Here is a 24,122-nt window from a genome sequence, read left to right on the forward strand (position 1 = left end):
AGCAATGGGCACTTTTGGAAGCCCATACGGCACGCTTACACCCTAAGACACTGCTATGGCTACCCAGGTCACAATTGACAAATGCTGTCCTATCTGAGCTACCGCCAGTCACGTCCTCTATTGCTAGAACACACCGCACCCTCCTGCCAGACTCCCTCTTACATAGGTCAGATGGCCCCTTGTCCCCTGTGTTCGGAAACCAGATATTTCCACCAGCATTTGACTCACCTAAGTTCCTGTGTTACCCTAGAGCGATGGGTGCCTCCTTCTCGCACTTCTTGACCCCCTCGGGCTTGAAGTCGTTATCTGACATACTCCCTGATTGCCTGCCCTCGCCCCTTGTTAGCTATCAGTATACACAGTTAAGTCATTTTTACATTACTAGAGGGGCGCGTCTTAACCTCTACCGTCCACTGTCCTCGTTTGAGAGATTATGCACCTCTGGCTCTGCTTCGGCTCGGCCGATTAGCACCTTATACGCTCTCCTCATAGATACACTTCGTGATGACCCTCTCCCCTTCCGTATGGGTTGGGAGAGAGAGTTGAACCGTGCACTCTCGGACGAGGAGTGGGGACAGGCGATCTCTTCTTGCCATAAGACTTCAATATCCAGTAAAGCACAGGTGACCTGTTACAAGGTGTTGACAAGGTGGTATAGAGTGCCTACCCTCCTGTCCCGTATCTACCCCGGAGTGCCTGATCACTGCTGGAGGTGCGGTGGGCGGGGTGGTAACATGTCCCATGTCTGGTTCCACTGCCCATTGCTTCTTCCCTTTTGGGACCAAGTGATAAACCTGATCTACCGGCTGACTGAAGTTTGCCTTCCCCCTGACCCTGTTCCCCTTCTCCTTTCAGTCCTCCCTCCATCGGTGCTGAGGAGTACCTCTCGATTGATAAGATTCATGTTGCTGGCTGCTAAATCAGTAATACCTAGAATGTGGAAGTCCACCTCCCCCCCCACCTTCTCAGACTGGCTGCAGGAGTTGTCTACTATCCACAGAATGGAGGAACTTCTGGCCGACTCCTCCAGGCAGCTGACCAAATACCACCAGATATGGCATCCTTGGACCTCCTTTGTGTCCTCCCCCGAATATAGATCGCTCCACACATAGACTGGCCCCCACTTGGTGTCCATATCTCTTCTCGGGTGTGTGACCCGCCTAGTTATGTCAAGCTGCTAGACGGTCGGGGCCTGGTCCGTGCACACGATCACCTGAGGTATGCACCCCCCTTGCATCTACACCCTTACTTCAGCATCCTTCTCTGTTCTCTTTCCCTCTTCCTTTTCCCTCCTTTATCCTTCTCCCTTTCTCCCTTGTATGTCGATTTGATTTACCAAGTGCGCCTACGCAATATGTCAACTTATCTCATTGCCGGTTGCGACATGAAACGAGACTGTCTCGTGACTCATATAGACGACAACTGTCGACCGTGAGTTTCCACATATATTCTTACACATGCATTGATGTTATATTTCACATTTGTGGAAGTGTTGCAACTTGCCTATTCTGTTTGCATATCTGTAGGCTGTTCTGCAATCTACTTTTTGCTGTAATGTTACTATTATTGTTAATACCAATAAAAACCTTCAATACAAAAAAAAAAGAAGTAATTTACAAATCTGTTTATCTTTCTGGCACCAGTTGATTAAAAAAAAAAAGTTTTCCACCGGAGTACCTCTTTAACACTAATACCAAAGTTTACATAAACTCCTGCTGCTATTGTATACTACCGCTGCTATTTCTGTTAAGTAAATTCAAATGGTGCATTTGTTTCTCATTTTATTGCATTTGAGGAATAGGAAAAATAAACATATTAGAGGAAATGCATACATAATTTTTTTTAGGAAATGACATGGTTTTGCGATGCAGTGTGGCTTTAACAAGCGATAAATTTCAAATATGTGTTTCACCAGGTAAAACTTCGCTGTCAATAGCCACATGAAAAAACTGAAGCGATTTGCATGTTTTCCTGACATTTTTCTTCAAACCTTTAACCTTTTAAGGACGCCGGGTGTATGCATACGCCCTGCATCCTGAGTCCTTAAGGACATGGGGCGTATGCATATGCCCGTGGGAATTCCGGTCCCCGCAGCTAGCCGGTTGGGGACTGGACCAGGATGCCTGCTGAAATCATTCAGCAGGCATCCCGGCACATCGCCGAGGGGGGTCCCCATGTCGGCGATCACAGAAAATTGCATGTCAATTCAGACATGCGATTTTCTGCTATTCCGTGCTGATCAGGTCTCTGGTGACCCGATCATCTGGAAAATAGGGATGATCGGAGCGGTCAGTGACAGCCCTGATCATCCTGAGGGATAGGAGTGAGGTTGCAGTGCTGCAATCTGCTCCTATGCCCTGCCATTGGTCAGAACTGATTCTGACCAATGGCAGGGCAGTACAGTTGGTTGCCATGGCAACCCCCTGTTCTGCCCACCCCTGGATGTCGAGGGGAACGTGGGGAGAAGATGGAGGCCGGTACCTGGAGGAGAAGATGCCTGGGGACCCCAGATCGTCGCTGGAGACTACAAAGATCCTGGCTCAGGTAGGGAAACGACAGTGAGAGGGGGGGGGGGGAATGAAAGTAAAAGTAAAGTGACCTTTACTGTGGCATCCACTAGGAAGGCCAAACTGCAACTCCCAGCATGCCCAGACAGCCAAAGGCGGTCTGGGCATGCTGGGAGTTGTAGTTTTGCAACTTCTGGAGGGTCACAGTTTGGAGACCACTGTTACAGTGGTGCCCAAACGGTAGCCCTCCAGATGTTGCCAAACTACAACACTCAGCATGCCTAGACTGCCAGGGCATGCTGGGAGTTGTAGTTCTGTAACATCTGTCCCTTCAGATTTAGCAATTTTCATGACATTTTTGAAAATTGCTGCTCTAATTTGAAGCCCTCTAATTTTTTCAAAAAGCAAAAATATGTCCATGTTGTATTTGTGAATAAAAATAAAAATTTATTGGGAATATCCATTTTCCTTACAAGTAGAGAGCTTCAAAGTTAGAAAAATGCAAAATTTTTTACATTTTCATGAAATTTTGGGATTTTTCACCAAAAAAGGATGCAAGTAACACTGAAAATTTACCATCAAAATAAAGTAGAATATGTCACGAAAAAACAATCTCAGAATCAGAATATTCGGTAAAAGCATTTTCGAGTTATTAATTCGTAAAGCGACGGTGGTCAGAATTGCGAAAAAGGGCTCAGTCCTTAAGGTGAAAAAGTTCTGCGTCCTTAAGGGGTTAAAATGCAATAAAAATGCAAAAAAAAATGCACTGTGTGATCCCAACCTTAGCAGGTCTCTTGCCTCATGTAATTTTGTGATTATACAGGGTGGGCCATTTATTTGGATACACCTTAATAAAATGGGAATGGTTGGTGATATTAACTTCCAGTTTGTGCCCCATTAGTATATGTGAGGGGGGAAACTTTTCAATATGGGTGGTGACCATAGTGGCCATTTTGAAGTCGGCCATTTGGAATCCAACTTTTTTTTTTTCAATAGGAAGAGGGTCATGTGACACATCAAACTCATTGGGAATTTCACAAGAAAAACAATGATGTGCTTGGTTTTAACGTAACTTTATTGTTTCATGAGTTGTTTACAAGTTTCTGACCACTTATAAAATGTGTTCAATGTGCTGCCTATTGTGTTGGATTGTCAATGCAACCCTCTTCTCCCACTCTTCACACACTGATAGCAACACCGCAGGAGAAATGCTAGCACAGGCTTCCAGTATCCGTAGTTTCAGGTGCTGCAGAATGGGCAAAACAAAAATTGGAACATGACCCTCAGTTTACGCAGAAGATTTTGTTCAGTGATGAGGCAAACTTTTATGTGAATGGTGAAGTTAACAAACAAAACCACCGCTATTGGTCTGACACTAACCCACATTGGATAGATCCCTCCAAGACTGTTGGAACACAAAAATTGATGGTATGGTGTGGTATATGGGGTACAAAGATAGTGGGGCCATTCTTCATCAATGGAAACCTCAAGGCCACTGGATATGATAAATTGCTACATGATGATGTGTTTCCCTCTTTATGCACTGAAGCTGGCACGTTCCCTGAGTTTTTCCAGCAAGATGGTGCACCACCACATTATGGGTGTCAGGTCCGAGCATTCCTAGATTAACAGTTTCCTGGAAAGTGGATTGGTCATCGTGGGCCAGTTGAATAGCCCCCAATGTCTCCCGATCTGACCCCTTAGACTTTTATCTTTGGGGTCATCTGAAGGTAATTGTCTATGCTGTGAAGATACGACATGTGCAGCACCTGAAACTACGGATACTGGAAGCCTGTTGTTACGCCTAGCGCTCCGGGCCCCCGCTCCTCCCCGGAGCGCTCACGGCGTCCTTCTCCCTGCAGCTCCCCGGTCAGTCCCGCTGACCGGGAGCGCTGCTCTGTCATGGCCGTTGGGGATGCGATTCGCACAGCGGGACGCGCCCGCTCGCGAATCGCATCCCAGGTCACTTACCCGTTCCCGTCCCCTGCTGTCATGTGCTGGCGCGCGCGGCTCCGCTCTCTAGGGCGCGCGCGCGCCAGCTCCCTGAGACTTAAAGGGCCAGTGCACCAATGATTGGTGCCTGGCCCAATTAGCTTAATTGGCTCCCACCTGCTCCCTGGCTATATCTGGTCTCCTCCCTTGCACTCCCTTGCCGGATCTTGTTGCCCTTGTGCCTAGTGAAAGCGTTTTGTGTGTTTAAAGCCTGTGTACCAGAACTTCTGCTATCTCCCCTGACTACGAACCTTGCCGCCTGCCCCCGACCTTCTGCTACGTCCGACTTTGCTTCTGCCTACTCCCTTGTACCTCGCCTATCTTCAGCAGTCAGAGAGGTGAACCGTTGCTAGTGGATACGACCTGGTCACTACCGCCGCAGCAAGACCATCCCGCTTTGCGGCGGGCTCTGGTGAAAACCTGTAGTGGCTTAGAACCGGTCCACTAGCGCGGTCCTCGCCATCCCTCTCTGGCACAGAGGATCCACTACCTGCCAGCCGGCATCGTGACAGTAGATCCGGCCATGGATCCCGCTGAAGTTCCTCTGCCAGCTGTCGCTGACCTCCCTACGCTGGTCGCCCAGCAAGCTCGTCAGATCGCCCAACAAGATCACCAGCTGTCGTACTTGACCACCATGACACAGCAACTCCAGTCACAACTACAGCAAGTACAGTCACAGCTACAGCAGCAACAACCATCTCCTCCGCCAGCTCCTGCACCCCTTCCGCAGCGAGTGGCCACTCCTAGCCTCCGCCTGTCCTTGCCGGACAAATTTAATGGGGACTCTAAGTTTTGCCGTGGCTTTCTTTCGCAATGTTCCCTGCACTTGGAGATGATGTCGGACCAGTTTCCTACTGAAAGGTCTAAGGTGGCTTTCGTAGTCAGCCTTCTGTCTGGAAAAGCCCTGTCATGGGCCACACCGCTCTGGGACCGCAATGACCCCGTCACTGCCTCTGTACACTCCTTCTTCTCGGAAATTCGAAGTGTCTTTGAGGAACCTGCCCGAGCCTCTTCTGCTGAGACTGCCCTGCTGAACCTGGTCCAGGGTAATTCCTCCGTTGGCGAGTACGCCATACAATTCCGTACTCTTGCTTCTGAACTATCCTGGAATAATGAGGCTCTCTGCGCGACCTTTAAAAAAGGCCTATCCAGCAACATTAAAGATGTTCTGGCCGCACGAGAGACTCCTGCTAACCTGCATGAACTCATTCATCTAGCCACTCGCATTGACATGCGTTTTTCTGAGAGGCATCAAGAGCTCCGCCAGGAAAAAGACTTAGATCTCTGGACACCTCTCCCACAGTCTCCACTGCAATCTGCGCCTAGGCCTCCCGCCGAGGAGGCCATGCAAGTGGATCGGTCTCGCCTGACCCTGGAAGAGAGGAATCGCCGTAAGGAAGAGAATCTTTGTCTGTACTGTGCCAGTACTGAACATTTTTTGGTGGATTGCCCAATCCGTCCTCCACGTCTGGGAAACGCACGCTCGCACCCAGCTCTCGTGGGTGTGGCGTCTCTTGATGCTAAGTCGGCTTCTCCACGTCTCACGGTGCCTGTTCGGATTTCTACTTCAGCCAGCTCTCCCCTCTCAGCCGTGGCCTGCCTGGACTCTGGAGCTTCTGGGAATTTTATTCGGGAGTCCCTAGTGAATAAATTCCGCATTCCGGTGACCCGTCTTGTCAAGCCACTCCACATTTCCGCGGTCAACGGAGCCAGGTTGGATTGCACCGTGCGTTACCGCACGGAGCCCCTCCTAATGTGCATCGGACCTCATCACGAGGAAATTGTATTTTTTGTCCTTCCTAATTGCTCTTCTGAAGTTCTCCTTGGACTACCCTGGCTTCAACACCATTCCCCAACCCTGGATTGGTCCACTGGGGAGATCAAGAGTTGGGGTCCCTCTTGTTCCAAGGACTGCCTTCAACCGGTTCCCAGGACTCCCTGCCGTGACCCTGTGGTTCCTCCTGTATCCGGTCCCCCTAAGGTCATTAAGGACTCTGCCTGCCACAGGAAATGCCTCTCCCCCCCTCCCAGTCCCATCAGGCAAGCCTCTGTGTCCCCTCATGGCCCTCGTCCTGGTGTCACACTGCCCCGTGCCAGGTCTCGCCCTCTGCCCTCTCTCCCCATTCCTACTCCTGCTGTTCTGCCTGCCGTTGAGGAATCCCTCCATCCTTTCCCGGTGTCCTCATCCCAGGGGAGGCAGTTACCGGACAAAGAGAAGGGGAGACCTAAGGGGGGGGGTACTGTTACGCCTAGCGCTCCGGGCCCCCGCTCCTCCCCGGAGCGCTCACGGCGTCCTTCTCCCTGCAGCTCCCCGGTCAGTCCCGCTGACCGGGAGCGCTGCTCTGTCATGGCCGTTGGGGATGCGATTCGCACAGCGGGACGCGCCCGCTCGCGAATCGCATCCCAGGTCACTTACCCGTTCCCGTCCCCTGCTGTCATGTGCTGGCGCGCGCGGCTCCGCTCTCTAGGGCGCGCGCGCGCCAGCTCCCTGAGACTTAAAGGGCCAGTGCACCAATGATTGGTGCCTGGCCCAATTAGCTTAATTGGCTCCCACCTGCTCCCTGGCTATATCTGGTCTCCTCCCTTGCACTCCCTTGCCGGATCTTGTTGCCCTTGTGCCTAGTGAAAGCGTTTTGTGTGTTTAAAGCCTGTGTACCAGAACTTCTGCTATCTCCCCTGACTACGAACCTTGCCGCCTGCCCCCGACCTTCTGCTACGTCCGACTTTGCTTCTGCCTACTCCCTTGTACCTCGCCTATCTTCAGCAGTCAGAGAGGTGAACCGTTGCTAGTGGATACGACCTGGTCACTACCGCCGCAGCAAGACCATCCCGCTTTGCGGCGGGCTCTGGTGAAAACCTGTAGTGGCTTAGAACCGGTCCACTAGCGCGGTCCTCGCCATCCCTCTCTGGCACAGAGGATCCACTACCTGCCAGCCGGCATCGTGACACCTGTGCTAGCATTTCCCCTGCGGTGTTGCTATCAGTGTGTGAAGAGTGGGAGAAGAGGGTTGCATTGACAATCCAACACAATGGGCAGCACATTGAACACATTTTATAAGTGGTCAGAAACTTGTGAATAACTCATGAAAGAATAATGTTACGTTAAAACCAAGCACACCATTGTTTTTCTTGTGAAATTCCCAATAAGTTTGATGTGTCACATGACCCTCTTCCTATTGAAAAAACAAAATTTGGATTCAAAATGACCGACTTCAAAATGGCCGCCATCATTACCACCCATCTTGAAAAGTTTCCCCCCTCACATATACTAATGTGCCACAAACAGGAAGTTAATATCCCCAACCATTCCCATTTTTATTAAGGTGTATCCATTTAAATGGCCCACCCTGTACTATTATTTCAGCAGAAAACTATATCTCTTGACCAAATTACTCTCTAGTGAAAAAGTAACTACAGCTGCCAGTTAATAAAGGGGCATTTAAAATCAGGATACCTTAAAAATAATGCATACTAACTTGTCTTGATTACCCCCAGCTGCCATTCTGATGGCAACCTCTCCCCACTGCTAGCCCCTGCCTTCTGGTTCCTATGATGTTGTCCCTGCAGACACTGCTCAAACTGCTGCTCACTGAGCAGCGGGGACCAAGATCAATCAGAACAACAACTGCAGGGGGATTGAGGTAAGTAAGTATGTCTTTTTTATTTTTATAGCTCAGTGATTCACTTTTACAAAATTTCTCTGTCCAGAACAAGCCTTTCCAAACTGGGTGCTGTGACACACTAGGGTGTTGTTGGCAATCCCCAGGTGTGTTGCGCGACCATCCAGTCCCACAGCAGCAGCCATCACTTCTCACTGATTTAATGTGGTCATGGCATTAGCTGTCAGTTCAAGATATGACGTGCAGCACCCATTTTAAATCAGTGAAGCTGCCTCCACTGACGAGGGACGTAGATTTCTCGTACCTGAGTCTCCCGGAGCGCACCGAGCACACAGGACAGGTAAAAATGCAAAACATGAGATCAGAGGGAGGAAAGGAAGGGAATGAATGATGTGGCACAGGGGGGGGTGGAATTAAGATGGCACAGGGGGGGTGAGGGGAAAATAAAATGGCACAGAGCGAAAAAAGAGGGGAATAAAATAGCACATGATAAAAAGGGGGGGAATAAATTGGCATGGGGGGATAAATGGCAGAATAAAATGTCACAGGAGGATAAAGGGGTAATTTAATGGCATAGGGGGATAATGAGGGAACAAAATGGCACAGTAGGGATAAAGGGGGAGATCAAAGGAGCACAGGGGGAAAAAGGGGGAATTAAATGACGTGGGGGGATAAAGGTGGAATAATATGGCACATGAGAGACAAATGGGGGAATGAAATGGCACAGCAGGTAAATCGGGAATCAAATGGGGGATAAAAGAGGAGGATCAAGGAGAGGAAAGATATGGCACAGGGGGTGATAAGGGGAGGGGGGATGAAATTGCACAGGGGTTGCTGAAGAGGGGTTGTCTAGAATATCATTTTAGGTATAACCAATAGGCATGTAGATATGAGGAGAATGCAGACAAATGTTTCATAATTATTGAATGATCTGTACACAGTATAGCTTAAAAGAATTCTGGTCATATCCAGCATGGGACATACTCACAGTCATAAATAAAAATTAAAACAACAACTTGTTTCATATTATTCATATTGTTATTAAAATTGTAATACATATTTTTGAAAGCATTATTTTCACATATAAAATGTAAATACTATATGTGAAGATCAGCTATAAGTTCTGTGTTAGTAGATGTAGGGCACAATGCTGACAGTTTCAGTAGCTGCACACTAATAAAGATGAAATACTACTTTAATTTTCTCAACATTCCACATGCCAAAGCTAACAGGCTTGCTAGTTACTTACATTCCACACAACATTCACAAAGCAACACATGCATTGGCTTTGGTTAAGATCATTTACACAATTAACTTCTCTTCAAACCTTAACAAAATGCTGTGAAATGATCGGCATACCACAAGGCATTAAATGTGCCCCCGATCTCATGGAAAAGCCAAGGAAACATGAGTTTAAAATAAGTAACAGTAAGTGTGATAAGAAGTCATTATTTAGAGAAGATGTCAGAGGTTTTCTTATTGTAGGTAGTCTTGTCAGGAGATGGTCTAAATTACATCTACTTTTGCTTTGTTTCTTAAAAATTGAGATCTGACATGGAGACAAAATGTCCTCTTACAGGTCTTCTATAATAAAGAAGAACATACTTAGTAGGTGTACAATGACCATTTTCTTTCTGTGTCAGGCAGATTAGCTGTGGCAATTATCAATATGTACCACCAGTCGCTTTTCAGTACAGAAAGTGAAGAATGTGGATATCTGGTGGTCACCCCATGGTGCCAAACCTCAGACTGTTTAGTTGCATAGCTAGGAAGTAGCGCTCATAAACTATTAGTTAAAAGGGTATTGCTATCTACAGTATTTATGACATATCTACAGGCGATTCTATCAGTGGCTTGTACGGTAGGTACATGTCCACTGTCTTTCTACACTTTAGTGGAAATAAGGGAATGCATGGAACAAGCACAGCCATTGCTCTAATGAAATGTATTAAGATTGTGGTGGATGGAGAAGTGACAACCTTGTGGGGATGCTCCGCATATATGGTGGTACTGTCCAATACTTAGGCAAATATGTAAGCTAGAAAAACTGATCAGTTGGCACTCTCTCAAACATCATACGTTTGAAAGGCCACGTGTCCTTTCTTAATACTTTAATCCAGCACTCTCAGTACCCCTCCTCACCCTACCCCTCTCCATTTCTCCATTATCTTAGCCAGGAACCCTAGTTCTGATTACATTATGTAATAATTTCTGCCTATTGGTTCTATGTATTGTGGATCACGAATGTCTCTCCTCTATCCATGATCCACAATGAAATGTAGCCAATCCATCTAGAAATCTTCCATGCAATGCCTACCATGTAACCTTCATAACCTGAACAACCTTCTCTTGGATACGATACCTGATCATCCTACTGAAATGTACTTGTACCCACAAATGCAGTTATCTGTGTTGTACTTGATTTATGTTCATTAAAAACAAACTTGTGGTGGGCGGGAATCTATAATCGGGCTTAAGTCTTGTGACTTACTACTAGCAGGAATTTATTGCATATCACATGCATATGACACAATGCATTATTACAATCGAAAACTTTACATGCAATATGACTGCTCAAATATGAGTCTAACAATGGTATATGGAAAGGTTTTTATTTGATCAACCAGCCATTGTTCCCTTCTAGAAGAATATTTTTATTACAAAATGCATGGATAATATACAGAGTCTTTCATACAGTTACAACATCCTAAAGTCATTAAGCTTGACAGTATGGGGCACACTCTTACATAAATAACTAATGGACTATGATATCCATTTACATGACTAGATTGTAACCTCATCCTACATAATAGAGAAATCTCCACTGGCGGTTACACGGTGAAAAAAATTGTGGTGTTATTAGCTGAAAGGAATTCTTAACCTAAAATTTAGAATAAAGCACTACTAAAAACATTTATAAATAAACAAAAAATATGTATGTATATGATAGACAGAAAGACAGACAGACAGATAGATACATAGATGATTGATAGAGTAGTTAGATGGATGTATAGATAGATAGATAGTAGTGGAAAAAGGTAGCACTCCTAATAAAGCATGCACAGGTGCCTCCAGCTGTTGATCTTGGTTAGAGATCCAAAACTGTATACTTGAAGAAAAGTCGGTAGCACTCCAATTGGTGAAAAAAAGTTATGTTTCTGCACTCCCAAAAAGGCCTTTATGGGGCTTTATTCACCAAATATGGCCTAAAACATTTGACGAATAGAGCCATACATTAATTCACCTATGAGAGTGCTGCCATACTTATTTTTTGTAGATAGATATAGGTATAGGTAATGATTCCTGAGATTTGTGAATACTATACATAGTGAACATGAAGAATATTTTCCTATGCATAGAAGACTTCCTATTTTTTTGTCCAATTGGTACCCTGTAATAGGCCTTAAGCTTGTTTAAAATGGATACTATGGACTTGTATTTTGTAAACATTAAAATAAATACTATTTTAAATAGATTACAAATGATTTGGAAATTGGTTGACTGGTTTAGCTTCTTATGTTCATATAAAGTTAACAAAAAACAAACAAACAAACTACAGTGCAGTTCCAATCTCTGCATTAATTCCCTGCATCATCAATAACCAGGGGTACAACTTACTTATTGGCTGGCAGACAACCTACTATATGAGATATTACTTTTTAGTTTAAGCAAACTGCTAGCAACTATTATACCAATGTGTGCTTCATCTTTACAGACATGTGTGCCCTCTACTGTTTACTGTTCTGCATATAGTAACAAACCAAACCAATCTACCTTTGGCTAACTTTGTAGTTAGGAACACATCTGGGGTTATCTGGAAGCAATATCCATAATAGCGTTATTTACAAATGTCAACAACAAATAATTACAATATATTTTCTCAATATGCAACACTAAATAATAAATAAATATATAAATAAATCACTAAATAAATGAATGAATAAATGATGTAACATTACAGAACATGGAGCTAATATATAGATAGGTTAGGTATCTATTGATATGTCTTGTCATGTTGCTCTAAGGATCAGTTACACAAGTGTGACAATTTAGAAGTAAAGAGGGCCCAAAGTACTAGGGACCAGCTCTACAAAATAGACGGTTCAGAACACTCATCTTTTAGACATCCATTCCTGGTTTCGTGAGTAACAGGAAACCCTAATATTCCCAATGTAACTTGACAGCACACAGAGTCACAGAGAAGTGTCAACTGCACTGTGTTATTGATGTTTTCATTTAGCCTTATTAGAATAGGAACACAAGGGCACTATTGAGTCTATATACACAACAGAAAAAGTGATTACAGAATAGCTTATTGTACCTTAATAACTGCATTCCAAAAAGGTGTTCAGAAATTCACCCTAATGTATGCTGTAAATACACATAAACTGTTTCATAGTAAAGTAAAAGTAAATTATGTCAGTGTTCAGGGTATTTATGTATCCTCGGGCAGAGACAGGCAAGCACAAAAGTGTTTCCTCCCTATGGCAAAATATACTTGTAAAATGTAAGTATATAAGCAAACTGCCTTGCCCCTTTAGTTTCATTATATTTTTCAGCTGCGGTTTCATCATGCTAGGGCATGCAAAGACCATGCCCTGGCACCTATATTGGTTAACAGGGCATAAGAGGACACTTTAAAATTGGATCCACAGGGCCCTGTCACTTCCAACTGTATTTGCATCCTCAGAACAAACATAATGGGTGTGCATATCTAATGTGTCCTCCACTGATCCCTGCCTGTCATTACTTGTTTAAAAAGTCACCAAATAAACTTTTCTAAACTAACTCAGGCTATGTTCCTTAACTACTTCTAACACCTATCCAGACCATGTAGCTGTGTATCTTACCTTTCTTCTTGCTCACATAGTGCAATCTCCCAGCATGAAAAAGTGGACATTTCCCAGCAGGCATGACATCACTGAAGCCTGCTAGGGGACCACTTCCGCCCTCACATGCTTGCAGTGCGGTGATGAATAGAAGACCTCAGGCTCTGTGCATGTTTTAGTCTGTGTTGCTGTCAGTGAGGCTCTCCTGCAGCTTTCAGTATGTACAGCTTTTTATGAGAATCTGTGGAGCTCTCACTTTCTGTGCAGATGTCAATCAAGCTCAGTGCCAAGAAGCACTTCCTGAGTTTGGACTCCTGCCAGGCCAGGAGGAGACCAAACTCACTGTATTAATTGTGTCAGGAAACAGAACAGAGCCACCTAGTGGCCATTTTTTATATTACATTTTAAACATATTTAGGTTGTTCATTTTAAAAGTAAGTAAATAGGAAAGTGTCTGCTAATTACACAAGGAAAACTATATTAAAAGTTTTATTTGTTGACAGGTACTCTTTAAAGGGGTATTGCAGGATTTTTTTTTATTTGACTGTGCTACAGGAGCTGTAAAGTTAGTGTAGTTCATAATATAGTGTCTGTACCTGTGTGATTTTCACCCCAATATTTATTTTTAACAGCATACAAAATGACTGTTGTCTCAGATTTTTCCCTGGTTGCAATGCGGCTAGTCAGCTGATGACAGGGAGCCTGTCTGCTTCAATGGGTGGAGGGATCGCTTGATGGGAGAGAGATAAAACTGCAACTAATGCAACAGCTGTAGGCACCCTGATTGAAAACCACAGGCCTTTCGAATGGATGCAGCTCATTTATGTTTCAATGGGTGGGGTGGCTGATGTGTGGGAGGGAGGAAAATGGAATTATGGGATTTGTAGTCAAAAAAAGAAAACTGAAACAGGAAATACCAGTTCACAAAAAGCTAGCCACAGTATTATGGTTATCTCACAACATGGCCATTTAGCCCCAAGACAAGCGCAAATCCTTCCTAAGCATGTCCATTACTGGCTGCCAGGTACGTACTAAAATCCCCTTATGGTGGATAACCCCTTTAAGGCTCATTTTCATGGCTTTGGTGTTTACATTTAACAGATACATTTTATACTCTTGAAAAGGATAAAAATAAGAGGATATCAACTCATACTAAAAATGGTTTCTAATGAATGCCATACATAAGAAACCATTTTCTATGATCTTACATTTTTTGTTGTATACAATAGCATAGATAAAGGGGTTGTGCGCTGCCCTGACTTTCGGAGCTCCGCTCACAGCGTCCGGAAGTTCATTACTCCGAACGTTGTGTCCGTGTTCGCGGCCGCCATGCCCCGGCCCCTCGCGACGTCTCACCCACACCCTTGTGCCGTCTCGCCCGCCCCCTCGTGACGTCACGCCCACCCCCTCTACCAAAGTCTATGGGAAGGGGGCATGACAGCGGTCGCGCCCCCTTCCCATAGACTTTCGTTGAGGAGGCGGGCGAGACGTCACGAGGGGGCGGGCGAGACGTCGCGAGGGGCCGGGCGTGACGTCATGCCTGGCGGCCGCGAACACGGAAGCCCACACACAGCGTTTGGAGTAATGAACTTCCAGACGCTGTGAGCGGAGCTCCGAAAGTCAGGGCAGCGCACAGCCCCTTTAAAGACTACCTGTCACCTGTCACCAAATCAAACTTTTAATACAGTGTTCCTTGTGTAATTAACAGACACTTTCTCATTCACTTGCTTTTAAAATTATCAACATAATTATCAACAAAGAGGTGGCTCTGTTCTGTTCCCTGCTACAATTAATACAGTGGGTTTGGTCTCCTCCAGGGCATGGCAGGAGACCAAACTCAGGAAGTGTTTCTCTGCACTGAGCTTGATTGACAGCTGCAAAGGGCCTCACTGAAAGCTGCAAAAAAGCCTAATTAAAAGCTGCACAGAGCCTCACTGAAACATGCATAGAGCCTCACTGAAACATGCACAGAGCCTGAGGTCTTCTATTCATCATAGCACTGCAACAATTTGAGTGCGGAAGTGGTCCTTCAGCAGGCTTCAGTGATGTCATGCCTGCTGGGAAACTCCCACTTTCTCCTGCTGGGAGATTGCACTATGTGAGCAAGAATAAAGGTATAATACAGAGTTTTTTACAGCTCTAAATTTTTTCTTAAGGGTGGGAGGAGTGTTAGGAGTAGTTAGGGAATGTAGCCTGAGTTAGTTTAGAAAAGTTTATTTCTAAGGTAATTTTTAACTATATTTTTGTATGAAGCAAACGTAAACATATTGAAATGGAAACATTGAAAGGGGAACACAAAACACAGTGTGAACCTTGCCAAAGTCTGCTCCGCTCATTCATCTATGTTTTTGCCATAACAAGGTGCATCATGTATCTGACTTGTGCCTGTGTATCTGATGTTGCCTCTGTCTGATCATTTTGCACTACACTGACCCTCCTGTATATGACCTGAACCACTGGGGCTGAGTCTGTGCAGCATGCCACAACTCTGCTACCCTGACTTAACTCATATTTTCCTGTATCCCCCAGTTGGCCAGCTGCTAGCCATACCAGGAACACTCTTGGGGTTGAGACCTAATTCCCTCAAGCAGAAGAAATCCCGCTTCCACAGGCTAGAGTGGAATGAAGGGTGAAAACCTAGAGGACATTTATAGTCCACTCCAGAATTGGTCCTAAGTCAAACCAATTGTGTAGTACAGCTGGTTCACATCCCTTGAGGCTTTACAGAAACAAAAAGAGGAATTATCACTATGGGGCAGCACAAAGGTGCACTATTAGTTTGGAGGGACCCATAGAGTGTACTATGGGGGTATATAAAAGGAAAAGTATCACTTTGTAAAAGGGACAAATTGATCTAACTGTGTGGGTGCTTGAAGGAGGCCACTGTTACTGTTGGCCTAAAAGGTTATTCTAACTTTTTGGGGAACACAATGGGTGAATTTTTACTTTCTGGGAGCACACAGGAGGAAACTGTTACTGTGGGTCATATGGAGGGCATTACTACTTTGTGGAAAAATTTAACGGGGTATCATTACAGCATTGGAGCACAAATGGGAGCAACTATTAGTTTGTTGGGAGCACAAAGAAAGACACTATCACTGTGAGGTACAAAGGGGTATTATTATTTTCTGTTGAGCCCAAACAGGAGATTATTACTTTGTGTGGAGGCCCTGGTACTGTGTGAGACAGATTGGAAGCACTATTACTTTTTGGGGTTTTTTAGGTAATAGCAGGGTGGGGTGCTTCTGTGCAGAGTTGAAACTGGCTGTCAAGAGTTTCAATACTGATTTGTATCTAAAAAGATGAAGACATAATCTATGAGTCCTTGGATTTAACTAAATAACTAAACTATATTGTCTTTGACAATATGCAACTTGTTTCTGACCACTTGGTGACTGTAAAATAAAAAGTATTCTATCAAACATAGAGTTGAGCCACTGTGTTATGAATTTGCTGTCTCAAACATATGTTTTATTTCTTTCGGGCAGGAAAGAATGAATTTCTTGGGGCTTGGCACCCGAGCAATACTCGAGATGAAACATTGAGATATCAGCTCATTGCACTGACATTTGCTATTGTGGGTCACCAGGCGACCTTAGGACTTTGGTGTACAACAGGCATAGGCAACCTTCGGCATTGCAGATGTTTTGGACTACATTTTGTCTGCCAGAGCATAATAGGAGATGTATTACAAAACATCTGCAGTGCCAAAGGTTACCTATGGCTGGTCTATAAGGTGCTGGAACCTCAGTGCAGACTGCTTTGATTATTAGCACTACAGGGGGTATGTCTTTCATCAGAAATGCGGCTCATACTTGGCAGATACTGAGAAAAAGTATCAGAACTCACAAGATCAAAAAGACCCAATACTTTTTCTTAGTATTCATCGAATGTGCGCAGTGTTTCTGATTATTGTCACCCCAAGCTAGAACTGAGGAAGCAGCAGGCACATCCACAAAATCCTTGGAAACCTTTAAAAAAAGTTATGCCTAATAGGCATAATCCAAACAGGTAAGCAATGCTGTATCCTGCTACTCTCAACCCAACCCCCCATTTTTTTGTTACCAGATAACACTTTACGATGTTTTGTGCGTTTTGTCTTCCTTATTGTTGCTCACATTGGTGTAATGACATCTTCATCCGTGCTGTACAATTGACAGCACAGGACATGAGTCGGAATAGGACTGTCTATTTCCTCATGGAAACAAGGTCAGCTACGCAGTCTGATTTTGTGGCCTCTCCTTTGGGTGGGACCAGCATCATTATGTGGCCTTGGAGATGTTGTATAGGGACCCCATAGCTATAATAGGAAGATTTAGGGCTTCAGGCTACAGGTTTTTCAAAGGACCTGCACCTTGCAGTAGGCACTACAACTCAAGTCAGGGAGTAATACTTTTTTTTATCAGAAATCTGCTGAAACCCAAGCAATGTGCACTCCTTACAGGAGAAGTCGTTAGATTAGTGTATTACTTAAAGGGCTGAAAAGGGGCATCGAGAATGTCCGGGACTCCACAAACTACCTCACTTTCCTTAAGGATGATGCCCTGCTCCAGCCATTTTGTTGGATTACAGTATTTCAAGACACTGTGCCTCCATTGTACTTGATGATTTACATGCTAAGTAAAGCACTGCGTTATAGTTGGTGTATGCCAGTGTTTTGGGCTAATTCCTGCACCTCACCATCACAGAAATCCCACCTTTCATCAGGTCAGAAACTGTTCAGAGTGTGCCCCAGGGGACCATTAGCACATGCTATGCAGTCCCCTTCCACTGTGCCAGCCAATGAAGCAAAACATAACCCTTTGGAAGCCCTTGTGACAGTATGCCAGAAGCCAAGACCAGCTGAGGAACTACTGCACCCAGCCATCCCACAGGTTTTCCCTCCAGATTTGCTCCCTACTGTTACTCATCATATCTAAAAATCTCTTTTTTACCCCAGTGAGGGTTACCAGTTAATTTTCAGGGTGACAACAAAGGGTCCCCCTAGGGATATCATGATGGGCGGCACTAAACACAAGCTCAGCTGTGTTTCATTGTCAAACACAGATCATCTGCATGTGCTGGGATTTGGAGCTATGCTTTGGCATGACATTGTATGAATATGTTGCTATCTGTTGGATGCTTCACAAACACATCATTTTCCAGTTAACACATCATTGTGATGCATTGCATCAAAGTATTGTAAAGAGAATCAACATCTGTGTTCCTAACCATTATAAACAGATAAACTGAATGGAAATGTATCTGGAGATGATCACAATTGATGATGTTACAGACTGAGACCGCTGTGACCTTACATATTTTTGTATACTACAGTCAACCTTTTCCTATCGGGATGTGTCTGCCGAGAAGTATATTATTGCTTTATGTTGCATTTTTATTATTGGATTTGTAATAGTTCCATGTGTATGACACCTTTATTTTATTGCCTTGCAGGTGAATAAGCTGAACTGTATAACTCATCATTGATAAGTTTCATGGCACTATATAGTCACAGATTTTTCTAGGATTTCCATGACAGGCCCAAATTTTGTGTGTTCAATGACTGATTCAATATGTTCACTCATGCCTGTCATACATATTATATTTAACCCCTTAAGGACCCAGCCCAAATATACCTTAAGGACCCGGCCATTTTTTGAACATCTGACCCCTGTCACTTTAAACATTAATAACTCTGTGATGCTTTTACCTTTCTCTACTTATAAGGAAAATGGATATTCCAAATAAATTATACATTGATTTACATACACAATATGCCTACTTTATGTTTGCATCATAAAGTTGACATGTTTTTACTTTTGGAAAACATTAGAGGGCTTTAAATTCAGCAGCAATTTTCCAATTTTTCACCAAATTTTCAAAGTCGGATTTTTTCAATTCAGTTTTGAAGTGGATTTGAAGGGCCTTCATATTAGAAATTCCCCACAAATGACCCAATTATAACAACTGCACCCCTCAAGGTATCCAAAATGACATTCAGTAAGTGTGTAAACCCTTTAGGTGTTTCACAGGAATAGCAGCAAAGTGAAGGAGAAAATTTAAAATCTTCATTTTTTACACTTGCATGTTCTTGTAGATCCAGTTTTTTAATTTTTAAAAGTAGTAATAGGAGAAAAAGACCCCCAAAATTTGCAAACCGATTTCTTTCGAGTAAAGAAATACCTCATATGTGTATGTCAAGTGTTCGGCGGGCACAGTAGAGGGCTCAGAAGGGAAGGAGCAACAATGGGGTTTTGGAGAGTGAATTTTGCTAAAATGGTTTTTGGGGGGCATGTCACATTTAGAAAGCCCCTATGGTGCCAGAACAGCAGAAAACCCCACATGGCATACCATTTTGGAAACTACGACCCCCAAGGCACGTAACAAGGGGTCCAGTTAGCCTTGACACCCCACAGCTGTTTGACAACTTTTTGTTAAAATCGGATGTGTAAATGGGAAAAAAAATTTCACTAAAGGGCAGTTTTTCCCCCAAATTTACCATTTTTACAAAGGGTAATGTGAGAAAATGCCCCGCAAAAATTTGTAACCCCATCTCTTCTGAGTATGGAAATACCCCATGTTAGGATGTAAAATGCTCTACGGGCAAACTACAATGCTCAGAAGAGAAGGAGTCACATTTGGCTTTTTGAAAGCAAATTTTGCTGAAATGGTTTTTGGGGGGCATGTCGCATTTAGGAAGCCCCTGTGGTGCCAGAACAGCAGAAAATACCCACATGGCATACCATTTTGGAAACTACACCCCTTAAGGAACATAACAAGAGGTAAAGTGAGCCTTAATTACCCACAGGTGTTTGACGACTTTTTGTTAAAGTTGGATGTGTAAATGGAAATTTTTTTTTTTTTTTTTTTACTAAAATGCAGTTTTTTCCCTAAATTTTACATTTTTACAAGGGGAAATAGGAGAAAATGACCCCCAAAATTTGTAACCCCATTTCTTCTGAGTATGGAAATACCCCATGTGTGGATGTCAAGTGCTCTGCTGGCGAACTACAATGCTCAGAAGAGGAGGAGCGCCATTGAGCTTTTAGGAAGAGAATTTGTTTGGAATGGTAGTCAGGGGCCATGTGCGTTTACAAAGCCCCCCGTGGTGCCAGAACAGTGGACCCCCCACATGTGATCCCATTTTGGAAACTACACCTCTCACATAATTTAATAAGGGGTGCAGTGAGTATTTACACCCCACTGGCATTTGACAGATCTTTGGAACAGTGGGCTGTGCAAATGAAAAATGTAATTCTTCATTTTCACGGACCACTGTTCCAAAAATCTGTCAGACACATGTGGGGCATAAATGCTCACTGTACCCCTTATTACATTACATGAGGGGTGTAGTTTCCAAAATGGGGTCACCTGTGGGAGGGGTCCATTGTTCTGGCACTATGAGGGCTTTGTAAACACACATGGCCTTCAATTCCGGACAAATTTTCTCTTCAAAATACCAAAGGCGCTCCTTCTCTTCTGAGATTTGTAGTTTGCCCGCAGAGCACTTTGCATCCACATATGGGGTATGTTCTTACACAGAAGAAATGGGGTTACAAATTTTGGGGGAATTTTTTCCTATTTTCCCTTGTGAAAATGAAAAATTTAGGGTAACACCAGCATTTCAGTGAAAAAAATTTTTTTTTTCATTCTCCCATCCTACTTTAATGAAAATTCATCAAACACCTGTGGGCTGTTAAGGCTCACTATACCCCTTGTCACATTCAGTGAGTAGTGCAGTTTACAAAATGGGGTCACATGTGGGTATTCATTTTTTTGTGTTTATGTCAGAACTGCTGTAAAATCAGCCACCCCTGTGCAAATCACCAATTCAGGCCTCAAATGTACATAGAGCGCTCTCACTCCTGAGCCTTGTTGTGCGCCCACAGAGCATTTTACGCCCACATATGGGGTATTTCTGTACTCAGGAGAAATTGTGTTACAAATTTTCGGGGTCTTTTTTCCTTTTACCTCTTGTGAAAATAAAAAGTATGGGGCAACACCAGCATGTTAGTGTAAAAAGTTTATTTTTTTACACTAACAGGCTGGTGTAGCCCACAACTTTTCCTTTCATAAGGGGTAAAAGGAGAAAAAGCCCCCCAAAATTTGTAGTGCAAATTCTCCCGAGTGTGTAAATACCCCATATGTGACCCTAAATTGTTTCCTTGAAATACGACAGGGCTCCAAAGTGAGAGAGTGCCATGCGCATTTGAGGACTAAATTAGGGATTGCATAGGGGTATTCTACGCCAGTGATTTCCAAACAGGGTGCCTCCAGCTGTTGCAAAACTCCCAGCATGCCTGGACAGTCTATGGCTGTCCAGAAATGCTGGGATTTGTTGTTTTACAACAGCTGGAGGCTCCGTTTTGGAAACACTCCCCTACAAGACGTTTATGATTTTTATTGGGGGGGGGGGGGCAGTGTAAGGGGGCGTTTATGTAGTGTTTTACCCTTTATTATTGTGTTAGTGTAGTATAGTGTTTTTAGGGTACATTCGCACTGGCTGGTGAGTTTCCCGCTAGGAGTTTGCGCTGCCGTGAAAAATTTGCCGTAGCCCAAACTTGGAGCAGGAAACTTAATGTAAACCCACCCATGTGAATGTACCCTGTACATTGACATGGGGGGGGGGGGGAATCTCCAGCTGTTTCAAAACTACAACTCCCAGCATTACTGACAGACCGTGCATGCTGGGAGTTTTACTTTTGCAACAGCAGGAGGCACACTGGTAGGAAAACCTTCAGTTAGGTTCTGTTACCTAACTCAGTATTTTCCAATCAGTGTGCCTCCAGCTGTTGCAAGACTACAACTCCCAGCATGTACTGATCACCGAGGGCATGCTGGGAGATGTAGTTATGCAACAGCTGGGGTACGCAACTATAACTCCCAGCATGCCGAGACAGCTGTTTGCTGTCTGGGCATGTTGGGATTTGCAGTTTTGCAACATCTGGAGGGCTACAGTTTACAGACCACTGCACAGTGATCGCCAAACTGTGGACCCCCAGATTTAGAAAAACTACAAATCCCAGCATGACCAGACAGCAAACAGCTGTTTGGACATGCTAGGAGTTGTAGTTTTGCATGATCTGGAGGGATATAGTTTAGAGACCACTGTATAATGGTCTCAAACTGCATCCCTCCAGCTGTTGCAAAACTACATATTCCAGCATGCCCAAACAGCTGTCTGGGCATGCTGGGAGTTGTAGTTTTGCAACATCTGGAGGGCTAGAGTATAGAAACCACTTTACAGTGGTCTCAGACTGTAGCCCTCCAGATCCACTTACCGGCTTCCATAGGATCCAGAGAGCCGTCCTCTTCTGCCGCACGACATGCCGCCCGCGCCGATCACCGTTGCCCGCTGCCTCCGGACGGGTAAGTTGACTTCGGCATTCGGTCCCCTTCGTTTCCCCATTCTGCCCCACCTATTGTGGGTGGGCAGGTCGGGGAAAACAAAAGTTAACCCCCCTGCCCCCGATCTGCTATTGGTGGTCGCGTCTAGACCACAAATAGCAGGGATGGGGGGGGGGTGGCACCTCTTCCACCTCACTCCTATCCCTTCAGGGGGATAGTAGGTGTCTTAGACAACCGCGATTCCCCTTACATTCCTGGTCACCGGGTCACCATAGACCCGTATGACCCGGAATAGGCGCAAATCGCAAGTGTGAATTCACTTGCAATTTGCGCCGATCACCGACATGGGGGGGTCTGATGACCCTCCTGGGCATTTGTGCGGGGAGCCTGCTGATCGATATCAGCAGTCACCCCGGTCCGGTCCCCTCCTGGTGCACGGCGGGGACCGAAATTCCCACGGGCGTATGGATACGCCCTGGGTCCTTAAGTACCAGGACGTCAAGGCATATCCATACGCCCTAGGTCCTTAAGTGGTTAATCAAAGGAAGCCCCACCAATTTAGTATTTTGATTGCTTTTATTTATGATTAGGATGAGTAGCAATACCAAGTACAGTTGCTACCAACTGTGCAGCACCATGCCTGGGAAGCAATGAAGAAGCCGCGGTACTTGCAAAAGCACTGTGGTCTATTTCTCATCTGAATGGTGGGGATGCTGATACCAACAAGCTCATATCAGCTTGTAAAAACTCAAACAATAGAAACATAGAATGTGTTGGCAGATGAGAACCATTTGGCCCATCTAGTCTGCCCAATAATCTGAATCCTATCAATAGTCCCTGGCCCTATCTAGTATGAAGGATAGCCTTATGCGTATGCCATGCATGTTTAAACTCCTTCACCGTATTTGCAGCGACCACTTCTGCAGGAAGGCTATTCCATGCATCCACTACTCTCTCAGTGAAGTAATACTTCCTCATATTACTTTTAAACCTGTGCCCTTCTAATTTAAAACTATGTCCTCTTGTGGTAGTTTTTCTTCTTTTAAATATGCTCTCCTCCTTTACTGTGTTTTTCCCTTTATGTATATAAATTTTTTATCATATCCAATCTGTCTCTTCTTTCTTCCAAGCTATACATGTTAAGGTCCTTTAATCTTTCCTGGTAAGTTTTATCATGCAATCCATGTACTAGTTTAGTAGCACTTCTCTGAACTCTCTCTAGATCTATAACTCTCTCTATATCCTTCTGGAGATACGACCTCCAGTACTGTGCACAATACTACAACTGAGGTCTCACCAGTGTTCTGTACAGTGGCATGAGCACTTCCTTCTTTCTACTGCTTATACCTCTCCCTATACATCCAATAATTCTGCTACCATTTCCTGCTGCTCTATTACATTGCTTTCCTACCTTTAAGTCTTCTGAAATAATTACTCCTAAATCCCTTTCCTCAGATACTGAGGTCAGGACTGTGTCAAATATTCTATATTCTGCCCGAGGGTTTTTACGCCCCAGGTGCATTATCTTGCATTTATCCACATTAAATTTCAGTTTCCAGAGTTCTGACCATTCTTCTAGTATACCTAAATCCTTTTCCATTTGGTGTATTCCTCCAGGAACATCAACCCTGTAACATATCTTTGTGTCATCAGCAAAAAGACATACCTTACCATCGAGACCTTTTGCAATATCACTTATGGAAATATTAAACAAAATTAGTCCGAGTACAGAACCCCACTGGTAACAAGACCTTGCTCTGAATATATTCCTTTGACTACAATCCTCTGTTGTCTGTCACTCATAAGTCTTCTATGTGGGACAATGTCAAAAGCCCTACCATAAT

The 24,122-nt window shown here is 44.4% G+C and overlaps 1 protein-coding gene across 1 annotated transcript in view; it reads right to left on the reverse strand.

Annotated features, from left to right (window-relative positions):
* Nucleotides 1-24,122, reverse strand: part of ADAMTS19 (ADAM metallopeptidase with thrombospondin type 1 motif 19) — a 245,689-nt gene that overhangs the window by 175,558 nt on the left and 46,009 nt on the right. The gene's annotated exons all lie outside the window — the stretch shown is intronic.

The sequence above is a fragment of the Hyla sarda genome, chromosome 1 (genome assembly GCF_029499605.1).
Source record: "Hyla sarda isolate aHylSar1 chromosome 1, aHylSar1.hap1, whole genome shotgun sequence".
Classification (NCBI taxonomy): Eukaryota; Metazoa; Chordata; class Amphibia; order Anura; family Hylidae; genus Hyla; species Hyla sarda.